Source organism: Harmonia axyridis, chromosome 4, assembly GCF_914767665.1.
Source record: "Harmonia axyridis chromosome 4, icHarAxyr1.1, whole genome shotgun sequence".
NCBI classification, from domain to species: domain Eukaryota; kingdom Metazoa; phylum Arthropoda; class Insecta; order Coleoptera; family Coccinellidae; genus Harmonia; species Harmonia axyridis.
The window spans coordinates 11,947,805-11,972,221 of record NC_059504.1 but is presented as its reverse complement, the minus strand read 5'-3'; the positions used below and the strand labels follow the sequence as shown (position 1 = coordinate 11,972,221).

Here is a 24,417-nt window from a genome sequence, read left to right as displayed (position 1 = left end):
TAGCGACCGTTAAAGTGTTTTTTGCGATTCAACTGAACAACAAATCATTCTCTCATCTTGCAGGTAGCAACCTAAGCTCTGTGCTCAAGAGTTTTTCTAATGAACCTCAAAGGAATGTTTAAAGTGCTGTTTAAACACTTAACCGAAGCTCTTTATTAACTTGGTAGTACCATAATATCATAAACAGAAGCTAGGGGCTACAAAGTGACTCTGAAATAGTAGGAGCCACAAGCCTGAGCATTTTATGGAGGTAGAGAACAAGACGATGGATTTGGAGAAAAAAACATCGATGCACTGGACCTGAACTCTGCAGATTTGGAAAATAGAACTACAGGGCAGCAGCTCGTGGCGACAAAAATCAATTCGACATAATGTCTGTGTCTAGCCGAAATTGTCGTCACAATACTTACTATAAGTGTACCTGCATTAGTGTAATAATGGTTTTTCGTGGTACTTGTGCATACAACATTCTCATTCATAGGGTTCTCAGAAAGATACAATAGAGGATATCTTTCCCCTACCCTAATTAGTGTGCAGGGACCATGATACCATTGCACAGGCAAACAACTTAGAGAATAAGAAAATGAAGAGGAAATTCACGATATGCAATATGATTTTATATTTGTAACTGAGCTATAAAATTCGTTATAGTTCTGGAAAACTTCTCCCTGATTAATCTCGAACTTCATATATACAATATTCATGAGACTCTAATGAGAATTGGTTCACTAGAATGAAACCTTTATTTGATTATTGTTTCAAAACCTATATTAGTGGAAAAATTTACCATCATGTTCATGTGATAACAATGCTTCGGACTTTTGTCGATGGAATCATTTGAAACCAAACGTTAAAAGCTGACAAATGTGCATTTATCGAAACCAAAATTGACCAAAATTAAATGCTAGGCAACTCTGATATAATGTTATCCAGATGGATAAAGAGATGCAACATCTGATTAAATTCTGATTTAATCAGATGTTGCATCTCTTTACAACTTAACTAATGATAACACCGAAAAAAAAAGAAAGTCAACATGGTTTTCCAGAAATCTGTTTCTGGAAAACCATGTTGAAGACTGCTTTTTTTTTCAGTGTTATCATTAGTTAAGTTGTCCTCATAATCCAAGAATATCACGTAAACATCTGATAAGGACCAATTTTCTTCGACCATAGAATTAACGGATATCATGGAAGCTCTTGCTCACGTCACCTCTCTAAACTTATCATCCTCACAATAACCCTATCTAACCAAGTCGGTCCTCGAAAGCCAGAGCTGCCAGATGCATAACTCAAACTTCTATCTGTTTGGACAGGAAATTGAAATCCGGATCTAAATCTGAATTGATCTTCGGGTCTAAAATTACAACCCGAAATTCCGCTTTGTTCGCTGCTTCACTCGAAGTGCTCTCAGCTATTCAATTTGGGCGCTAATGAAAAACTATCAAGCGTAATTCTCATCGTAATTTTCCATTTTTATCGATCGTTCTTCTGGTCGAGGCCATAATTGCCGTCGGATCTCCTTAGACGACAGCTTTTATGGTGGTTTTATTCTGCGGTTTTCGAGCAGCGAACTTTGTTCGAATGGAAATTGTAAACTAGCCTTTAGGGTATGTTGAAAAATTTCATTTACTGCAGTCGTTTCAACTTTATTGCGTCGGTGTATCGATGTTGTAAATCTTCTTTCGACGTTTATCGACTTTGGTGCATTTAGAATGCTGACTTTTGTGGAATATAAAGCGTTATTTGTAGGCAATTAGAAAGTGCAGTTCTAATATTTCCGTGAAGACACTAAGTGTACCTTTGGTGAAATTATCTAAGATATGAATGACGTCTAATGTTTCAAGCGCAACTTTTTCAGGCTTCCCAGAAGTTCGAAACTTGTGAGGTAGATGAGAACCAATAGTATTCAGTCAATACTTTGATACTTTGTTCGTTAACGCTTCAAACAACACTGTTAATCATTTAACCACTAGCGAATGATTCAAGGCCTCACAAATCATTGAAATTAGGAGTATGGTAAGGTTTGAACTGCCAGTGACCAACCAAAACAAATTTCTGAACACTGCTCCAGAAAAAATAATCTCCCTGTAGATCTTCATCTGAAATTGGCATATAATGGTATGCAAACTCTAAATTGGAATAACCAAGCCAAATTTCAGTTAAATATCTTGTGAAGTTCAGTTGCTGTGAAAAAAAAACAAAATGTTACCACCCTGTATCTCTAAAACAAGGAGTTTGCGGGCCTATGTTTGAAAGACTTTTTTTTTCTTTAAATTATCCGGCAAATCTCTCATTTTCATTTGTACTTCCAATCCAGGAACACCCTGCGTTGAGTATAAACAACAGCTTGCCAATGTTTTTTTATTTTTAGGATAATTATTTGAGGCTTAAGTCTATAGAATATTACAAAATTTCCAAATCGCTTTCGCATCGTATCCTCAAATACAACAGTGATAAACATGATTGGATTATGATCTTGACAAAACATCACGAAATAAGAAGGAGAGAATACAACCCTCTCGTTTCCTACAAAATCCTAACAGAGAATCATTTTGAAAAGGCCTACTTGTACCCCCTTCCCTCAAAGCGATATTCAAAATGGAATTCTTCAAATGTCTCATGATACTAATACTGATTATAGCTTCTGCTTATTCTTCCAAAGCATAATTTAATAACGGATCAGACATGCTGATTGGCATTTTTTGTTTCTTGTTTATGTTTCAAAATACTTGATTGTCACTTGATTAAAATTATTCGAATCCCCCAAATTATATACAAGGTGCGTTGCCCACGCATGTTCATGCAATCTTTATATCTCGCTTTATATTAGTCCGATATTGATTACTGTGAGAAGCAAAGGATATGAGTACATAATGTATTCACAATTTCGATTTGTGGGTAATGTAGATTTGTTCTAATACGATTAATTAAAGATACCAATAAGGTAGATCTAACTAAAAAGTTGATCCACCTAAATGGGATCTAACTAGAAGGTAGATCTATGGGCTATATTGATCCACCTAAAAGGTGAATCTATGGGATATATTGATCTACCTAAATGGTAGATACACCAAAAAGCTAGACCTATGGGCTATATTGATCTAACTCAAAAGTAGATCTATGGGCTATATTGATCTACCTAAAAGGTAGATCCACCTAAAATGTAGATCTATGGGCTATATTGATCTACATAAAAGATAGATCTGTGAGCTATATTGATCTACTTAAAAAATAGATCTGTGGGCTATATCGATCTACCTACAAGGTAGATCAAGCTTTTAGCGATTCTCTGTGAAGTAAATAATTTCAAAGGAACAAAAAAAATGCGATATCAATAAACGAAATTAATTAATATGAATAATTGTTCGAAATACCGTAATCATGGACGCTTTCCAGCTGTACAAAATACCGTCGGGTGCATATTAAACAGGGCCTAATCCAGTGGCAACGTTTCCTGAATATTGAAACCGTGTGTACCTGACTCGCGACATCGACGGAAGTTTCGTTCCGCAAATTGAAGTTGGATGAAAACGTAATATCGGAACCGTTGTTTGACGGCCGTGAAATATAATTTGTTGTTTGTTTGCACCATGGCGTTTCACGCGGAAGTGTTAAATGTTTTATTTGACGGTGACATGCGATGCAGTCCGATTATGTGGCGCAATATCACCATCAATGAATAAAAAATTGAATGTTGCTATAATATTGGTTATTTTCCTCATTGTAGTATTGACCCATCAGAAGATGAATTTCGTTTAAACAAGTGGAAAAACACAAAGCATGTTTGCATGGGCGTAGATTCTTTTTGTTTTCTTGGGAGGGTTAATCGAGATACAGGGTGTTTCTTGTAGTCCTACTTTTTTGTGATGCATATAACAGTTCATCGAATTTTTATTGACCTTCCCTAGAGATTGGGTAAATAAGTACCAAAACATATAATTAATTATTTATTCATTACAGCTCACTGGTCTTATAATGATTTGAATTTTCCTGAGGATTACTCAAGAATTGTTTGACAAGAACCGAAAAGAAACCGTAAAGTGTAGTACTGGACCACAGTTAGATTTTTCTAAAAAGTGTTCACAAAAAAAAGTTCGGTGGAAAGAAGCGGGCACTCTTTCAGAAAAAATATCACCCTTTAGGTTTGCATTCAATATTGATATATCACATGATGAAAACTTGAAATTGAAATATCTATGCAAAATTTAAGTTAAATATCTTGTGAAGGGAAGGTGCATCGAGAAAAAATCTTGAACTTTAACATTTGTTTCTCGAAAACAAATCTTTTCTGAACCCATGTTATAGGACTTTTCTATTTTTTTAGAGGGATCTGAGGAATCTGTCATTTTCGTTTGTACCTGCAATTTAGGAACACCTGTATAGTCAATTCAGAACAGATGTCTTTACAAATAAATTGCAATGAGGAAAATGACCGAAAACAACGGGTAAGTGTATACCGATGACGAAAACAAAAATCACACATGGCAAAACAAGGGGAACGCCGACAAAACTGGTATATAAAGGAAAATAAAAAATTTCGGATATTGAACTGCTTGTAGTTCAATGGAAGTAATCATCTTGAAAGCTATAATAAACTCATAAATCTTGAAAGGATTCGATTTTTTGGTGCCGTGTCGATTATAAAGAGAAGTAAAAAGAGTATTGGTTCATTCTATGGAAGAATTTTCGTTCTTCGACTTTGAGAGAATTCTTGAATTTTATAATTTGGAAATATTTTATTCAGTTACATCCTTAATCAAGTTTGATTCCAAAAGTCCAACGCCTTCTTTTTGTTTCAGATTTGATGTCACAGAGAATAGTTTTATGTATAATAATTTTGTGGAAATCTTCCGAAGAAACTATTAACAAATAAAGAAAATAAAATATCCCCTGATTATTCACGGCATCTTGGCTTTCATTATCTGTGACCTAATGTCGTTATCCACAGTTGCCTGACTCTAGGAGGACACAATTTTTTTGCCGTTCTGAAGTTGTTCAACGCATCAGTTCTGGCCACTGCCCTTCCAATTTATCCATTCTCGTAGATCCACAATGAATCTCGAGGCGATTCATTCGAGGCAGTCTGCTCCTTTTTTATCTCAGTCGGAAACAATTCTTTGCTCTCTACCTCTCCGCCCTAATCCGTCAGCTGATAAATAGAGCTCTTTCCCAAGACAGACACTTCGACAGTTGTGGTGAAGTTTTTTGTCGTCCTCAACAAACATCAATAAGCGTTAGAATGAGGGAATTTCTGTATGTTGGTTAAGGAGGATTTCATCGTGGCTGATCAGTATTGGTGAGGTTATGATGTATCTTTCGAATTCAACAATATCTTAGCTGAAATTGATATACAGGGTTCGGTTTTGAAAACGAAACAGACGAAATGAATTCCTTTCGAAAAGAAATCGAATACGTCGTTTTTTGAGTCGAGGGGGACAACATTTAGGATCAAATTCAGAACCATAACGCTTCAAATTTTGTATAGAAAACAGGGGTAAGTATAACCTCATTTGAAAGGTCTTTCTTTCCTGAGTTCAGCAAATTAATTCATTCATTCGTCTTCGAGATATCTCATTTCATAGCAGATAACACTGTCGGACTTGGCACTCCCTGTATAATCAATGATATAAGAACTCGAATTCATTGTAAAATAAGTATTGCCAGATAGATCTACAGGCTAGCTAGATATTAGGCCAATTGAAAAGTCCCCGGTCTGATGCACAGATGGCGGTGCTAGTGTTGAATGCATATTATTTTTAGTTAGTACCAACTTTCAAACGATACGTGTGAAAATTTGACAGCAATCCGAGCAATAGTTTTTGAGATATTGCGTTGTGACGTAGTTACTTTTGTTATTTGAAAAATGGTGGAAAAAAAAGATAAAAAATTGATTTTAAGGGAAAAATACAGTTGAAGCATAATCTTGGCTTGATGAAGATTTTCCGGGGTCTGCACTAGGAAAATCAACCATCATTGATTGGTATGCTAAGTTAAAAATGGGTGAAATGAGCACCGAAAACGGCGAACGCAGTGGACGCCCAAAAAAAGGCTGTCACCGACGAAAAAATTAAAAAGGTTCACTAAATAATTTTGAATGACCGTAAAGTGAAGTTGATCGAGATAGCAGACATTGTAAAGATATCATCTGAACGTGTACATCACATCATTCACGAATATTTGTACATGAGGAAGCTGTGTGCAAAATGGGTGCCGCGCGAGCTAAAATCGATCAAAAGCAACAACGTGTTAATGATTCTGAACAGTGTTTGAAGCTGTTTAAGTGCAATAAACCTTAATTTTTGAGTCGATGTGACAATGGATGGAACATGGCTCCATTCTCACTCCAGAGTCCAATCGACAGTCAGCTGAGTGGCCTGCACACGATGAACCGAATCCAAAGCGAGGAAAACACAACAGTCAGCTGGCAAGGTTATGGCATCACTATTCTGGGATGCGCAAGGTATAATATTCATTGATTACGACCAAAAGGGCCAGACCATCAACAGCGATTATTATTTAACGTTATTGGATCGTTCAAAGGATGAAATCGTTGAAAAACGGCCCCATTTTAGAAAAAAAAGCAAAATTGCAGGAATTGTGCTTCGAATTGCTTCTGCATCCACCGTATTCGCCAGATCTGCCCCCAGCGAATTTTTCCTGTTCTCAGACCTCAAAAGAATCCTCGCTGAGAGAAAGTCAACGACAATGAAGAAGTAATTGCCGAAACTGAGGCTTATTTTGAAGCGAAAAACAAATCGTACTAAAAAATGGTAACGAAAAGTTGGAAGATTGCTATAATTGCTGTATCGCCCTCGAAGGCAACTATGTTGAATAATCAAATCGAATTTTGCCAAAAAAATATGTGTTTTACTATGGTAGATCGGGAACTAAACAATTGGTCTGTTAATTCTAGATAGATCTACAGGCTAGCTGTATATGTGGATTACATAGATCAGCAACAACTACTACTCTACAGACTCCTTTACCAAATAAGAACCTACTTCGACTCATATGAGAAAATCTACATCTAGAACGGTTATCAAAGATAAAACTACCCTTTACGACATACATCATCATCCAGTTTCCCAGATGTAGATGCAGGAAGTCTTATTGATGAGTCAATTTAGATCTAATGGAATGTTCGTCTTGGCGACCTCAGAGAGTTCTACGAGGAAAGGGATAGCCGGAAGTCGAAGGGAGACCGTAAAACTTACGCAATAATCTTCTATGGTTTATGGGAACTAACCGAAATTGCATAGTTCGGTGGAACGCAAATAAACAGGCACTAATCATTCCAGACGTTCCTATTTATCTAATCGTAGGAAGTTGGATATATTGCCAGTCCGGAAGAGTTCCGATGTTGTGGAAAAACAAGATGGAAAGTTATTTGGGCCTGATCTTGTGATTAGATTGAACGGGTGGAAAAGGCAATCATCGTTGTTATGGCTTTCCTGCTTTTCGATTGATTGATTGGGAAAAGTTGACCAATCCAAATCATGTACAGGGTGGGCAAATTTCGAAGTTATAGCACGATAACTTTTAAACCAGAGGAGATAGACAAAATCTGATACCTCATTCTTGTTCTCTTTTTTTGAGAAACTAACAAGCAGTTTCCCCATTTTCAGTGAATTCAGAATTATTCAGTTTTTGATTTTCCTCCATTGTATTGTACTCTGATGCTGTTTACTGTTTTTGAATGGTTGAAAAATATACGAGAAAGTTCCATTTCTCCGCATACCGATTCTCTTGAATTAGAATTTTTAAATTGTTTTCATTTCACCAACTTTTCGATACCATTTTTGTAGTGCGGAGTCTTTCGCTTCAAAATAGTTCTTCATTGGCGCTAAATTTCTTTCCAGCGAGCATTCTTTTGTAGTTTGGGACCAAAAAAATGTCGATGGGCCAAATCTGGCGAGTACATTAGATGCAGAAGCAATTCGAAGCCAAATTCAAGCAAGTTTTCCATTGTTTCCATTGATTTGTGACACGACGCATTGTCTTGATGAAACAGCATCTTTTTTTGCTTCAAATGGGTCTGTTTTTTTAACGATTTCATCATTTAAAAGATCCAATAACGCTATATAATAATCGCTGTTGATGGTCTGACTCTTTTGGAGGTAATCAATGAATATTATACCTTGCGCATCCCAGAATACAGATGCCATAACTTTAGCAGCTAACTGTTGTGTTTTTCCTCGCTTTGGATTTGGTTCATCATGTGCAGTCAACTCAGCTGATTGTCGATTGGACTGTCACATATTGCCGCAAAAATTCAGGTTTATTTCACTTAAACAGCTTCAAACACTGCTCAGAATCCTTAACACGTTGTTGCTTTTGATCGATTGTGAGCTCTCGCGGCACCCATTTTGCACACAGCTTTCTCATGTACAAATATTCGTGAATGATATGATGTACATGTTCAGATGATATGTTCACAATGTCTGCTATCTCGATCGATTTCACTTTACGGTCATTCAAAACTATTTTGTGAACTGTTTTAATTTTTTTCGTCGGTGACATCTTCTTCTGGACGTCCACTGCGTTGGACGTCTTCGGTGCTCATTTCACCACGTTTAAACTTAGCAATCAAGCTTCAATCAATGATGGTTCATTTTCCTGGTGCAGACCCTGGAAACTCTTCATCAAGCCGAGATTTTGCTTCAACTGTATTTTTTCCCTTCAAAAAGCAATATTTTATCAGCACACGAAATCCTTTTTTTCCATCTTTTTTCAAATAACCAAAGAAGTTTCACTCACAACGCAATATCTCATAAACTAATGGTCGGACAGCTGTCAAATTTTGATACGTATGGTTTGAAGGTTGGTACTAACTAAAAATCATATGGATTTAATACTAGCACCGCCATATGTGCATCAGATCGCTACTTTTCTATTGGCCTAATAGATCTCCTCTCTTACTCTTTTATGAAATGGATATGCAAATCATCATTTATAATGGAAATCACAATTTTAGAGAATTTTATTAAATTTTTTGGTTGATGGTAGCTCCAATCAACTTCGACTCATAAGAAACATCTAAATAAGAACCTTTCTAATCTAAAAGATTAGATGAAGCCACAATATAGTGAAAAAATTTGTTTGAGAAGTTACACGGAAACTACCCCAAATCCCTCTAAAATCTCCCCCCTGAAAAATCCGACAGTTCATCTGACCTAAAAATAATCACGAAAAGTTCAGCGTCACATTCCAGTTCGGACCGAGCCGCGGGAATTTCAAATCAAGATGTCAAATTGATAAAAAGGAAACTGAAGAATTCAATTTCGCGTAAAGCCTTGGGATTACCGCAGGCAGTATCTGATAAAAGGCAAACTTCGAAGTTATCAGATATCGCAGCACCAAGGAGAGAGGAGAGGCTTATGAATTATAATTATAGTTCCCGAACTTACCGATTTCGCGACAGCGCTCGAAATCTTCGTTGAAAAGTGCTGAGCGGGACTCTTTGGAAATCGCTCTGCAATCGAGAATTAGGTCAGGAGGATGATCTGATAATTGGGGAAAGGCAGCGAATAGAAATAGAACAATTCCGTTTGAATTTCGATCAATGGTGGCTGAAGTTTTCCGTGGGTTAATTTCGTGGGGATTTATTTCCTTCAATATGATTTAAAATCTGTTGGAGAATCAGGTTCTTCTTTATCAAGTCAGTTTGAAGCCTGCTACATAGATACATGCATGGAAATTGAACAACTTGAAGAATACTTCTTCATTTCTATATGTCCAACGCATTTTTTGCGTTGGCTAGCGATGGTGATCCGGAGTTTCTTCCTTCTTCTCACAGGACTCTGGTAGACTCATTCTTAAGAGGTGCCTCCTGAGGAGGTAAGGCTATGTAAAGAATCCAGTGAGGAGGTGTAGCACATTCTTGCTGAAATCCAGATACTTTTTAGTCTCGCATTGCAAAAAGTGCATCAAGCTTACACCTGCTGGACCTGAGCCTTTCTGTGGGCTAGGAAAAGAACATAAGGCAGCGGTCGAGTAATGGGAGTTCAATAACAAGATCACCCACTGGACAAACCTTCCTTGGACTTACTCAGGCCAAGAAATTCGTGATGATTTCACCTACCTATGCCAGATAGCTCTTGAAGCTGTCACTAACTGAGCTTCGGGTGATGGTGGGAATGCTGACGGGGCACTGTCGATACAAACATCATTTGATCCGTATGGAAAAGTCAGCAGATGAGGTTTGCAGGCTCTGTGGGTCAGAAGCAGAAACAGCTGAACACGTGGTATGCAAGTGTCCAGAGCTGGCTGGCCTAAGAACCATTCATATGGAAAAGCCGGTCCTGGATACCCGTGAGGTAACTGGCAAGGCTCCCAAGAAGGTTGTCAGTTTTATCAACGACATTGACGAGTAGAGGTAGAGAACAAAAGATCTACATGGTCGCAGTTCCCGGAAGGCTTACCGAGCCACAACGACCCCAGTTCAAATAATAATAATAGCCAGGCCAGTTTAAAGCCTGCTACATACAGACATGCAAATCGACCAACTTGGAAAATACTTCCTGACTTGTACAAGTCTCTTGTCTAACGCATTTTTCGCGTTGGCTAGCTATGGTGAGTATTCCATCATCAGGTGATCCGGAATTTCTTCCTTCTCCTCACAGAATTCTGGTAGACTCGTTTTCATGAGGTGCTTCTTAAGGCGGCAATGTCAGTGAGGAGGTGTAGCATATTTTTGCTAAGATCCAGAGAACGTCAACATTGGAATGTGGAATGGCATCAGGTCGTCTTTTCTGATGAATCTCAATTTTGCTTGGGTGCGCATGATGGCCGAAGAAGAGTTAGACGACGTCGGGGAGAAAGACGTGAACCCTAGTTTGATGTTGAGCGTCATGTACACCGGACAGTAGGCGTTATGGTATGAGGTGCTATTGCACATGCAAATAGGTCGCCTTGAGTCTTTATTCGAGGTAACATGACAGTGCTGCATTACCTTAAAGAAAACGTGGAGTCATATGTTCTCCCTTACCTCAACCGGCTCGAGAATCCAATATTTCAGCAAGATAATGCCCGACCTCATGTTGCCAGAGTTAGTTTGAACTGAGTTGTGAATCTTTTGCTATGGCCACCCAGATCTCCCGATCTTCCGCCCAAAGAGGATGTTTGGGACATCATGGGTACAAGGCTTGGAAATTTACCCCAGCTCCCACGGACTTTGGCGGCTCTGAGACATGAAGAACAGGTAGCTTGGGATAGTATCCCTCAAGAAGAAATATACCATCTTATTGCATCAATGGCCGAGACGTGTTGGGGAGTGTATAGATAATCGTGGTGGAGAAACAGATAATTATCAAATTTATTAGAAAAAAAATTGAAAACCCTTCGTTTTTTTTCATTTCTCAGTTTCAATCATTTACTCTATGCTATACTATCTATGTTTTACTAATAAAGGTTCAAAGTAGAGCTTCTTGTGAAAGCGAACTGTTGGAGATTATCAAACTTGGCAAACACTTGGGACACTTTCTAAGGGAATGCAAGTATATCGAAGAGCAAAGTGGAGGGGCGTCGAGGAGCAAGCAGACGTCAAATATCATGACTGCAGAACATCCGCGATTCGACTGGGATCAGCAGCATTAAGGAAAAAAGAACGCTAAGCACTCTCTGAAGCGATTGCCAATGACAGGGAGACCTAATTCGGCATGGTCTTGGTGAAAGAGAATTTTTTTCTCTCACATTTGAGGACGTTTTTTCTTAATTCCTTTACATAATTGATCTTTAACTTTATGTAAAACTGTTTTTTGATAGTGTCATCTTGTCAAGATACTCAATGAAGAATATAAGAATATTTCTTGACTAATCGTCTTAGGGGTCACGAGCTTAAGCTGAAAAGGTAGATGTTTAGAAGGCACCTGCAGACAGTTTTTCCTGCCAAATAGAGTGTTTCACCACTGGAATTAGTTGCCTGGAGAGGTTGTCATGTCGGGGAGTGTGAATAAGTTCAAGGCCAGACTGGACATGGTTTTGCGAGAATGAACTTGATTTTTTGCCGATCATGATTTTTACTTGTGTTTATTTTTCTGTTTTGTGAGATTTATAGGAGTTTCTTTGCTCTTACTCATTAAAATAATAATAATAATTTTAATGATTCGAGATATTCTATAATGAAATAATGAATCATAGTGTAAATTTTGTAATACTCCTTTATTTATCGAGCATAAAATTCAAATTAGTCAATTCTCGCCATTCTAACGGCTATCAAATTTTTCATACTATCATCAGCATTGGAGAAGTGCATGAACAAGCTCGTAGAACAAGAGGATTGATTGCATTGTGATTGCCACATCCGAATTTATGGTCGGATGTTCGGGACAAACAGCCAACATCTATCAGACTCTCGGCGGCTAGACGGTCAATGTACGTGTAACTATCAAAAATTCCGGGACGTCTAGGATCCCACAAAGAGGGCGACCCTAAAAACGGCGATTCCAGCATCCGTTTTATGCGAACAGATTCGCGGAAAGCTCGGATCCGCTGAATTATTCCACAATTGAATGCGGAAATCCCAGGAAACGATCTATTTTCTATGAAATCCAATGGGCAAATCGGTTACTCCCGCAGATAAAGTTTTATCCTGAGGGAATTTTTTTTTTTTGGGGGTTCGGGAGTGAGTTTTATTGGCGCGATGGGAGTAAATACAGGGAATTTTCATGGAACGATCGATGTTGAGTGGTATCTGGTTACAGTGTTTCAATTGTTGCCGAGTTCACTTACTTATATGGCGGTAAATCTGTCGCTGAATTTTTGTATTAGTGTCTTCAAGGTTACATTTAGTTCATATTACTTTTCGTTACTGAAATGGTTAAAAACAATATTTTGCAAATATCTTGTTAGCTGTTAGCTCGAACCTCTTACGACACAATCACGTTATACCAAATTCCATCAAAATCTAATGAAAAATTTTTGATACGAGGTGACCATGAGAAATATTGACATTTTGGATGGGATGGTACTCAGAAATGGTGAGTCATAGCATGAGAGAGGGGAAAGCTTGGTTCGTGTTCATGCGCCTTTCAAAGAATGGCTTATTGGTTTTCAGTCACAATGGAGCAGTGGTCGAATAGAGTAACGCGTGTATACATTACAAAAAATCATTTTGGTAATGGTTCTTTGTCCTCGTTTCTAACAGGTCATCCCTTCACAGTAAATTATTATTTGTCTTATAACACTTTGCTGATCAAAAACCAACAGCACATCGTTAATTCCGAGCGCTTTTTGGTTGCTGTTTCAGGAGAAATAAACAGGATTTTTTTTGTATCGATATGTGACAGTGGACGAAATGATGGAATCACACTACACTCCTGAGTTGACGTGAATGTCATCTGGATGGAAAGTTGTCCAAAACACTTTCATCTTGAAGTCAACGCATGCTCAACGCGTAACGCATTATCGAAAATGCTTATATTCTCATATTTAAGAGTTCATCAAGCCAAGAAGCTTGACATTTAAACCAACTACTTGACTTGAAAATCAAGCTCGTGAAAAATTACATACTTGAGCTTGACTTGATTTGATTTTAGATATTTATTGCTTGACTTGATATCAAGTTACTTGATATTGCTTGAACTTGATATGCACGCGTCGCACGGCATATATTTCTGCAATCTCTTGAGCGCTTAGACTAAATAAGGGGATTCATCGAGCACCGAGAGATTGAAGCATTCGCCAGTGTGACTTTATTTGTAGTTTTCTCACATTGTTATGAAATCTATTTGTAGATTTTGGTAGTTCAGAAATATCTTTCCGAACTTGGACAAAATGGCCAAGGTTTTTGTATCAACGCCAGCATCTTCAGCTCCTGTTGAAAGACAATTTTCCAGAGCTGCTCTTACAGTAACAAAAACCCGCAATAGGTAAGGCGACAAATATATAAGATGCCTCATGTGTCTAAGATCCTGGATGGAAAATTATAAAATCAAACAAAGCCTGGAGGTTTATGATTTCTTCTTCTTCAAGTGCCGTCTTCGTTCCAAAGTTTGGCTGCCATCAACGTTATGCCTATTCACGATACTACAGATCTAAACAACTGGCAGTTGTTGCAATTGTACCATTCTCTCAAGTTCTTCAACTATGAGTTTCTTCTTCTTATGATTTATAGTGATTTAATTTATGTTTCTATTCCAAAAAAGTTGATATTTTCGATTCTTTCATATAATAAGTTTAATAAATGAAAGTGTTTTTTTCAAGGTTCCTCCTCATTTCATCATTTCTTCATTGATGTGATACTACACAATAAAACTGCTAAAAATCAAGTAGCTTGAAATGATTCAAGTACTTGGTGAATAAATACTTGACTTGAATTGAGATTGAAAAACTACTACTTGACTTGAGCTTGACTTGAAATCGAGTCAAGCTCAAGCCAAGTAGCTTGAAATTCAAGCCAAGCCGTGAATCCCTACTCATATTACCAACTTACAAATTCCATCAACTAGCAAAAAAATAGATATGGAGATTCCGGGAATTACATGTTTGCGCATGCTCAACTTGCATCCTATATCTGCAAGAGCTGAAATTTGAATGAAACCATCTACAGCTCAAACTTTCCACCTTAAAAATGTAGACTCCAAAGCGATAATTATAATAAGATAAAACAGAATTCGAAAAAAAAATTATTTCAACATACCAGTAATTGAGTGAAAACAAAGTAAATGAATACATAACGTGAAGCTAATTCTGCGTTATCAATAATTCAAACCCTTATTTCTCTCATCAAAAACAAAAAAACCCATTCCATACCCACATTTCCATAATGATACCACTGAATGAGCTTTTAACCCGAAGTTCTTCTTCGCCAACAAAACGCTGTTAATAAACGAGAGAAATTCCCAGATGAATTCGAAAGATGAGCGCCGGAACCCCGACAGCCACGGAAAACACAACATACGTTTTCATTCACGGTCTCATTTGGGAAAACGACGAAAACACATGAAGGAAAATGAACTCACCTACCCCCTCGACTATTGTTTGAGTAAATGGAAAGCCGGAAACGGAAGCCATTCCATCGACCCATCAAATAATGACCTGACTCATATTTTCGATGGAGATTCGTCTGGATGAGATGTGTTTTCCTTGGAAATCCGAGATCTGACAGGCCAGAAGAAAAATATTCAATTTGCGTGGAATGAGGCCATCGTTCTGTGAGGCCATTAGGAATGATGGGTCTGAAGACTTTCAATATCGTTATTAATCTCTATCAGAATTCAAATCTTCTATGCAGGGCTTTTATATCATGAGAATGTATATGTTCTTCGATATGAAATCGTTTTTGATGTTGGAAAACCAGTTCTGCGCATCTCTGGATTATGTTTCACATCGGTTAATTGTTTTTTTTCAATTTGAAAAACATTTGGTTTGATTCATTATAATGAATGGCTAACAGACGATTTTTAATTCCGGAAAAATTACCTCCTCGAACGAGAGTTGAACCAGCAACCTCCGAATCACCAGTCCAGTGCTCTCACCAATTGAGCTACCGAAGAAGTTGAATGTTTGTTCAGATAGTCAACAAAAACAATCGAGGATTTCATTTTGAGCAAGACTTTCTGATTTCCAAATTTCCTCAAAATACTGAATACTCTGCCTTCTGATACCTTCAACACCACAACCTTTTCGTGGATTCCTTATATTTTCTGAAATAACGCATCTTTTGAAACTTGATACTAGAGAGGTACCGATGAAAGAGCACTAGCTTATTGAAGCAGTGGAATATATTTGAGGGTACTTCAAAATCATTCAATATCTACCCAGCAATTTCTATTTAGTCATGTAACACAGTAATTTAGGTTGCATACACAGAAATCTAATGGGTGTTTTTTTCGAGGTATATAACTTTAAGTTGTCATTACTGTTCAAGATGGCGACCGATTTAACAGCTGTCAAGTGATTTATTCTCAGCTTGGTTTGGCAATTCACCATGAATAGACTCACGCCTGAACAACGCTTGCAAATAGTGCAATTTCATTTCGAAAATAATGGTTCTGTGCGGAATACGTATCGCGCACTACGTCCATTTTGTTATGTTTAGCGATGAAGCGCACTTCTGGTTGAATGGCTACGTCAACAAACAAAACTGCCGCATTTGGAGTGAAGCTAATCCTCAAGTGTATGTCGAAACATTGTTATATCTAGAAAAACTGACTGTTTGGTGCGCTTTATGAGCTAGTGGAATCATTGGTCTGTACTTCTTCAAAAACGATGATGGCCAGAACGTTACAGTCAATGGTGATCGGTATAGAGCCATGATTATTAACTTTTTCATTCCTGAATTGAACAAACATGATGTCCAGGAGCTGTGGTTCCAACAAGACGGCGCAACATATCACACAGCTCGTGCGACAATCGATTTATTGAAAGACACGTTTGGTGACCGTCTAATTTCACGTTTTGGACCTGTGAATTGGCCTCCAAGAGCGTGTGATTTAACACCGCTAGACTACTTTCTGTGGGGCTATGTAAAGTCATTGGTCTATGCGGATAAGCCACAAACCTTTGACCATTTGGAAGACAACATCCGCCGTGTTATTGCCAATATACGGCCACAAATGTTGGAAAAAGTGATCGAAAATTGGACGTCCAGATTGGACCACATCCGAGCCAGCCGTGGTGGTCATATGCCAGAAATCATATTTAAAATGTAATGCCACAAGATAATCTTGCAGATAAATAAAAATCATGTCAATCGAATAATCCATCATTGTTTTATTGCAATTTAAAGTTCTATAGCTCTAAAAAAAACACCCTTTACATAAACCACTATACATCAAGTGAATTTCGAAAATCAGATATGTTCCATATTGGAAAGAATTCGTTGAGGCTGAGAGTAACCGAATCGAAAATCTGAAGCAGTTCCCAAATGCGCACTTCTTTGCGAGAGCACTCAATGAAGAATCACTTACGAAACCCTAAAGTCAGCGTTTCTAAATGAGGAATTCCAGATATTCAGCTTGATATTAATGGAAGCAGCGGCAGATAAACCTAACCAGATTACGTGGCATGATAAAGCATAAAATTAAAAAGCGTACGCGGGACTTGATCTATTAGTTTTTGGATTACATTTTAGGAGCTACCATCAAGGGAGAAATTGAAAGAATATGATACAGTGATTATGTGGGCAGAATTTTTTTCATGAGAATCCAATTAACTCATGAACTGTTGACTCTTCACCCAAGGTATGGCATATTGCCGAAATTGTCATCAAAAAGAGCTATGAAATTATGCAATAATACACTGAGTGTGCCATTTGAAATAAAAAGTAGTAGTCTGTTTCCGTTATAACCGGAAGTAGAGATCTGAAAATATTTTAGGGGGAAAGATCATTGTCTCAAACCCCAATATGCAAATTTTCAGGACAAAATTATGATTAGTTTTCCATAAACGTTTATTAGACCATCGCAGTGAATCACCGCATAATTCTATCATTTTAAACGTGTAACGCAATTTACAATTTTAATATTTTTAACAAGGTTCTAGCTCAATTTTTCTCGTAGTTATGAATTTTGAAATTTTTCCCCTGACTATAATGCTGCTGTAATCAGCATCAAAACTTTATTATCCTCCATTCCCTTAAATACTAGTGGGTCTCACGCAGTGACAATAATTTCGCCGACAAAGGTTCGATTCCAAAGACAACCTCTTTGGAATCGAATACTTTTTCATATAATTGTAGGATCCAGTTATTGTTCCCTGTAAATAATTGAGATGGTCAACCGGATGCTTGGAGACCTATCAGTTTCTTCAAGTGTCGAGAGCATGACACTTTCAATGAATTTACAGGGAACGAATTGTTATTGTACATATAATGTAAAAAGAATGTGTTATTCTTCGAGGTGTCGAAGATATGTCAAGAGTTGTAAATCTTGAAGAGATTTACTGGGGGGTTGTGAAAGTTCGAAGACAATACGGTCGTACCAGATGTGTCACATCTGTGTATCAGGTTCTAGTCCTTCGAGAATATTCGATTTCCAGGAATCCGCGAAGATCTTTGTGGGCGGTACGGCAAAGCTCTTATTGGACTAGGGGATGACACTTTCCCTAAGGGTGTGGTCAAGCCGAAAGGAGGGAGGTCGATATTCGAGACAGGGTAAGTTCCAATCGAGTCGAGAGACAGTTCAAGTTAAGACGAAGACGAGTAGAGTTCGGTCAGTCAACCTAAGTCGAAGTAAGAGTGAGTCTAGTCGGTTAAAACTTAAGACGTAAGACGAAAAGACGGTTCGCAGATTAGATTAAGACGAGTCGCGAACGAATCAAAGACGAGACGACCGAAACTTAAATAGATGTAAATAATTCAAAAGAGTTTAATTATTACAAATCCAACAAAGTCACAGAGAAAAAGACGAAAGGCCAGGTAATCGAATCATACCTCTAGACGATCGATTAACCAAGCCTACATAATAAACAAATACTTATTCATAAAACATTCATTGAAGTTGAAATTCGTCTTTAATCCGCTCTCATGTGTACAATTTCATCTTCATCCATTTAAGAAACCACTATAAAAATGTACATCTCCAAAACACCGAGTCAACTCCATAATAAACCAGGAAAAAAAGACAAATCTCTCCAAATTCCTTTTTTCATCTCATCACTTTCTTCGAGTCATCAACTCTCCCCCAATTGAGGCTGAATACAACATCCTCAGAAAATTTTCATTTCCTTGTCTGATACCCCAGCGACGTCCCAGGAATGTAACAGGTGCATATTCCCTCGATTCGATCAATGAACCCCAACTCGGATAGCAACCCCCAGTTTGAGAGGAAGAAACAGCCTATTAATGAAATTCTTGAGGGGATGGAACACCTACATTCAGATTGGAAAATTAAAATCTGCCTGACGGTGGTATATGTTCCTGATTGATCGTTTTTTAATTTGAATTCGTTCGCTTTGATGAGCCGAAATTGAGTTGGCCCTTTGGTTTATTACCTTCAATAAAACACCTCGGCTATCGCCCGAGGAGAATATCAAACTCACCCCTCTATGGAAACTTTGTCCATTTATGCTCCTAGCAACTTAAGATTGAGGAGGAGGAAATTAAGTAAAACAACATTTTGTATCATTTAAAATGCTGCATAAACCAAGTAAATATAATACTGAGTTATACCACGCAGACTAAAATCTATGTTCCATCTTTTGAAGCTTGCTACTAGGAAGAAGAAATAGTATGCCACTGGTTCCACCATACCTGCTCCAGGCTATATATAGGACACTATACTAAAAAATGTGCACACTTGAATTATATTTAAATCTTAGATAAAATTGACTGATAATCCTTATAAAATATATATTTTTTTGAAAGAGAGCAAGACGATAAATTATCATTTTCAAACAGTGAAGCTTATGTAGATGTAATCTCCAGTATTAGCAGAGGAAATGTAATGTTGTAATGTATGATACAAGTGAACAGATAAAAACCTCAGCAAAAACTCTGCCTCCCCTTATAGGTGCAGATACTGCTTTGTGTATTTGTTTGCAGAATAAGCTGACATATTTATATTGAAGGGCTTCCTGTTCATCCAAACAAAATCTTCTCTATCCTTCCTTCTCACCAACGGTTGACGACATTATAATTAAATCTGAAAACAAAGAAAAATGAACCAGGAAGGAGTAGTAAATGTTCCCCATTCAAACTGAATGGATACCTTGAAAACCACCATGACATTTATAATTTGTATTCACCAAGTGATCAATGGTTTCTTCTACACCACACTCACATAGTGGGCTATCAATAGAATGCCATTTGAAGTGCATTCTATTGCAACGACCATGACCAGTCCTAAGTCGATTTTAAATACACCAAATTTTCCTAGGGAGATTGAAACCTAGAACTTTCTCTGAAAGATCAACGATTAGACTTTTGTTGAAGAAATTACAAGAACTCCATTCCGAACGCCAAATTTCCTTGTCACTTTCATTTCATTGAAGGAAGGTATGGATACAATTTGCATGACTTTAATCTGGCAGTTCTAGTATCTGAGAGGTGAGATACAATTGGAAATAAGTTCGGGTAGAAATGAAATTTTTCCCAAGTTTTCTTGACTGAGACCTGTCTACGAATATGAGGCGGAAGTATATGTGATACAACTGGACCAATGTAAAGGTGTAGATATGATAGTTCCACTGATAATTTTCATAGAAACGTTAAGCTATGTATGAATTCAATAAACATGAACACTATTGAACCAAACAGTATTCAGCAGCAGAAAACACCAAGGCCAAAGCTTCTGTACGAAGGATGCTGGCATCAGCACCTCATAAAGAACCAGCTATTATTTGAAGCGTATTATTCCTCGACTCCAATTCCAAACGTAAATTTTCTAAGTGCAGCTTGAAATTAAAAGAAGGATCAAGTTTAACTCCAAGATATTCGGTAGTATTATTATGATTCAAGACGGAATTATTGAAAGTTACTCTCAATTTTCTAAATTTTTGTTGATTATTCATTATGAAACCGAGAAACGTTATTGAAAAACGAATAAATCCTGAGGTGTTTTTAATATATCGATTTTTTTTTCGGTAACTGTTACCTGAGTAAACTAGTCAACATAATTGTTGAAACAACGTTACCCACAATTCACAATTCCGTAAACAAGAGTGAAATCTCATCAACCTCAAGTAAGTCAGGATTGATTTAATTGTGAATATAATACGAAAACGCATTTCCCATACAACCTATTCAGATGAATTCACCCTCAAAATCGCACTGCTTCTCGAGTTTTCCGAATATTAACCCTTATCCATTAACAAAATTCTGCAACATCACCACAATAGTTTTCACCCCTTCGGGTAATATTGGAACCCTTCATCCCGAAAACCGAGATACACACCGCCACTAACATTTGCTGCGCAAGGGTCCTAATTTCAATTTGCAATTAAATAAACATTAACATTCGAGTCCGATGGTGAGCCTATTCATTTCAGAACCGGTGCACCCTTTTTAACGTTAAATTTCGTTCAAATTCCGGCTGATATGAGAGAGAATAATTCGATATTTTAATTTTCCTAGTAGACTGGGTCCGATCCCTGGTTGGGGTTAGATTGGGGTAACTATAATTGCCCTCTATATTTGGAGCCCAATCGTTGTTTGGTGAGTTTAATCTATAACGTTTTGGAAGGTATGAGTATTATGGAAACGGAAAGATATTATTTTACTCAATAAGCCCTGAGCCTTGCGTGCAGATGACACCACTAGTACCTTATCATTTTTTTCTAGTCAGCACACTACACAATGAAACTGCTGGAAACTAAGTAGCTCGATAGAATGTACTTAATTTTTCTAATACTTGTTTAATGGATACTCCACAATGGAAAACTACTAATTGACTTGAACTTGACTTGTTTTTAAATGAAACCAAATCAAGTAGATTGATAGAATATACTCAATTTTTAAAGTACTTGAATAATAGATTCTTGACTAGACTCGAAATTGGAAAACTACTACTTGAATTGTTTTTAAGTCAAGCCTAACCAAGAAGCTTGATAGAATGTACTCAATTTCTAAAGTACTTGAATAATAAATACTTGACTTGACTTGACTTGAAATTGGAAAACTTCTACTTAACTTGAATTTGTTTCTTTTTAAAGTCAAGCCAAATCAAGTTACTTGAAAATCAAGTCAAGCAATGAATCTCTAGTTCATCCTAATTCAATACAATCCAAAATGTTCGCATACCTGTATCATCCCGCTAAAATTTCCATTTCGAAAAAGTCCCCCTTAATCCAAGGTGCTCCACGCAGCAGTTAGCTCTATCCCTACCCCTAATTGGGTCCCACACCCGTGGGCACCACGCCACATTTAACAACTTGATGCTTTTCGGAATCGTATCACAGGATTCACCGGCAACGGTGGATGATGAGACGAATCTTCTGCTTCTTAGTGACGATTCCAGAATGAGAATAATAATTGGGTTGGCTTGTAGAGAGGACCCGCCAGCGAGATGAATCAATTTCGACAAGACGAACGGATCAATTGGCCCGAAATTGTGTTCTATCCTCTACAAATTGGAACTGCTTGGGGGAAAAGTTCGTGTTTGAGTTCTTTCGATATAAATTAGTTAGTATGTTTGTTGGATTGATTTTCGTGAAACTCGAAGAATCTCTTGAAGGTTCTGTTTCTGAAGCAACTCCATTCAGCAATTATTTCGCCTTTATTGATATGGCGGTAATAAGAAGGTATTGTACTGATGAAACTAGATAAGAGATAACCAATTCCAAAAATACTCTACTGAGTACCAGTAAAAACACATTTTTCCTTGAAAATTCGACTTTATTCGTTAGAAAAAAAGATTGATACATGTACTCCAAGGCTCCTTTAATCTATGAATACCTTTTTTTAAAAAAAAGAGAGAGGATTCAACTTCGGCAATCAATTCTTCATTGAAGCCAATCTGCTTTCCTTGAAGTAAGGAGCGAAAATCTTCTAATCCCTGGGGGCCAGTTCTAGAGATTAAGCTGGGTGGTCAAGCAATTGGAAGCGTCAGTAGTTCAACTTGTACAAGATTCCCACCGATTTGTGATAAGGAGCATTGTCTTGGTGAAAGGGATTCTTTTCTTTTGCATTTGGAAACGTTTTTTCTTGAGATTTGCACTCAATCGATCCAATAACGTTATGCAATATTCACTGTTGGTGTTTTTAGCCTAGTCAAAATAGTCAATAAACCATAACGTAGATGTTTAAGATCTCGGTCGCTTTGGATAATTTCCACTCTTGCTGGCATGTGCGAATTCAGACGTTAGATTAGCTAGTGCTTAGTTGAGATGACTGAATACCGATATTCCTTTCTCGATAATATAATTTCTCATTCGTTTTCAGCTATAACTAGTACTATCTAGCTGATCCATCTTTTTGGAGGATCTAGATGGTCAGCTGATTTTGACGTCGAAGACCAGCATGGCGGTGGAAGAGAGAAGGTTTTCGAAAATGCAGAATTGAAGGCATTACTTGATCAAGATTCATTAATTGGCAGGCTCATTGAGTGATCAACAATCCATTTCAAAATGCCTGAAAGTCATGGAAATGATTCAGAAACAAGGAAATTGGGTGCCGTACGTGTTGAAGCCGAGAGATGTTGAACAGCGTTTATTTGCTTGTAAACAGCTGCTTGCAAAGCAAAGTCAGAAGGGATTTCTGCATCGCATTGTGACTCGAGACGAAAAATGGGTTCATTACAATAATCCTAAGGGCAGAATATCATGGGTATATCCCGGCCATGCTTCCACATCGACGGCCAAACTGAATATTCACGGATCCAAGCTCATGCTCAGTATTTTGTGGGGCCAGCTCGGTGAAGTGTATAATGAGTTGTTGAAACCGACCGAAACAATCACTGGCGATCGTTATCGAACGCAATTAATGCTTTTGAGACGAGCATTGAAAGACAAGCGGCCGGAATACAACGCTAGACATGATAAAGTGATTTTACAGCATGACAATGCTCAACCTCATGTTGCGAAAGTGGTCAAGACATACATACTTGGAAAAGTGGTCAAGACATACTTAGAAAAGGTGAAATGATGTCTTACCCCACCCGCCGTATTCTCCAGGAGTTGCTTCCTCGGACTATTACTTGTTTCGATGAATGGCAAACGACCAGGCTGACCAGCATTTCCGGTCTTATGAATAAGTGAAAAATTGTATCGATTTGTGGATCGCTTCAAAAGATGACCAGTTTTTGCAACCTGGGATTCGTACGCTGCCTGGAAGATGGAAAAAAGTAGTGGCCAGCAATGGACCATACTTTGAATCATAAATGTATAACCAGCTTTTACAATAAAGCCTTGAATTTCTGAAAAAAAAACGGAAGAAGCTAATTTTTATCTTCGGCAATCTTTTTTCATAGTATGGAATGCGACATTTAAAGTACTTATGTTGAATCAATTTGAAAAGTAAATCGTAAAAGTAGGAGAACTTGAGACACTTGGAATCGAGCATTTCTTTACAAAATAATGGACCAGCAATATATATGGAAACTAAAATAATTTGTTAATTTTTTCGATTTTGATTCGAGGTTTTCCTGAATATGTTTCAATGTTAATTCAATATGTTTATTGAATTAAAATTAAAACATATTCAGGAAAACCTTGAATCGAACAACGTCAACATTTCGATTAGTCCTTTAGAATAAAATAGAACCAATCGAACGAATAAGAGGCTTGAATCCGCAGGAAACAACGTCCCTTCTGCTACCGCAACTTTTCTCAGGAATGAACCACCTATTGCCTCCCCCATAATCCTGCGGATTCCCAAGGTCCTTTTGTCCGCCAGCAATTGCAGGAAACAGAAAGAAATGCATTTCGTCGAAACCAACTTCGGTTTATTACTTCCAGTCCCTGGCCGGCAGGAAGAACAAACTCGGAAAATCGAGTAAACTGTATTCTGTCAGGAAGATTCACCTAATGCTTTCCTTCC

The 24,417-nt window shown here is 37.6% G+C and overlaps 1 protein-coding gene across 4 annotated transcripts in view; it reads right to left on the bottom strand.

Annotated features, from left to right (window-relative positions):
• The window catches only part of LOC123677412, a 350,465-nt gene that overhangs the window by 124,700 nt on the left and 201,348 nt on the right, over positions 1-24,417 (bottom strand). The window lies entirely within an intron of this gene.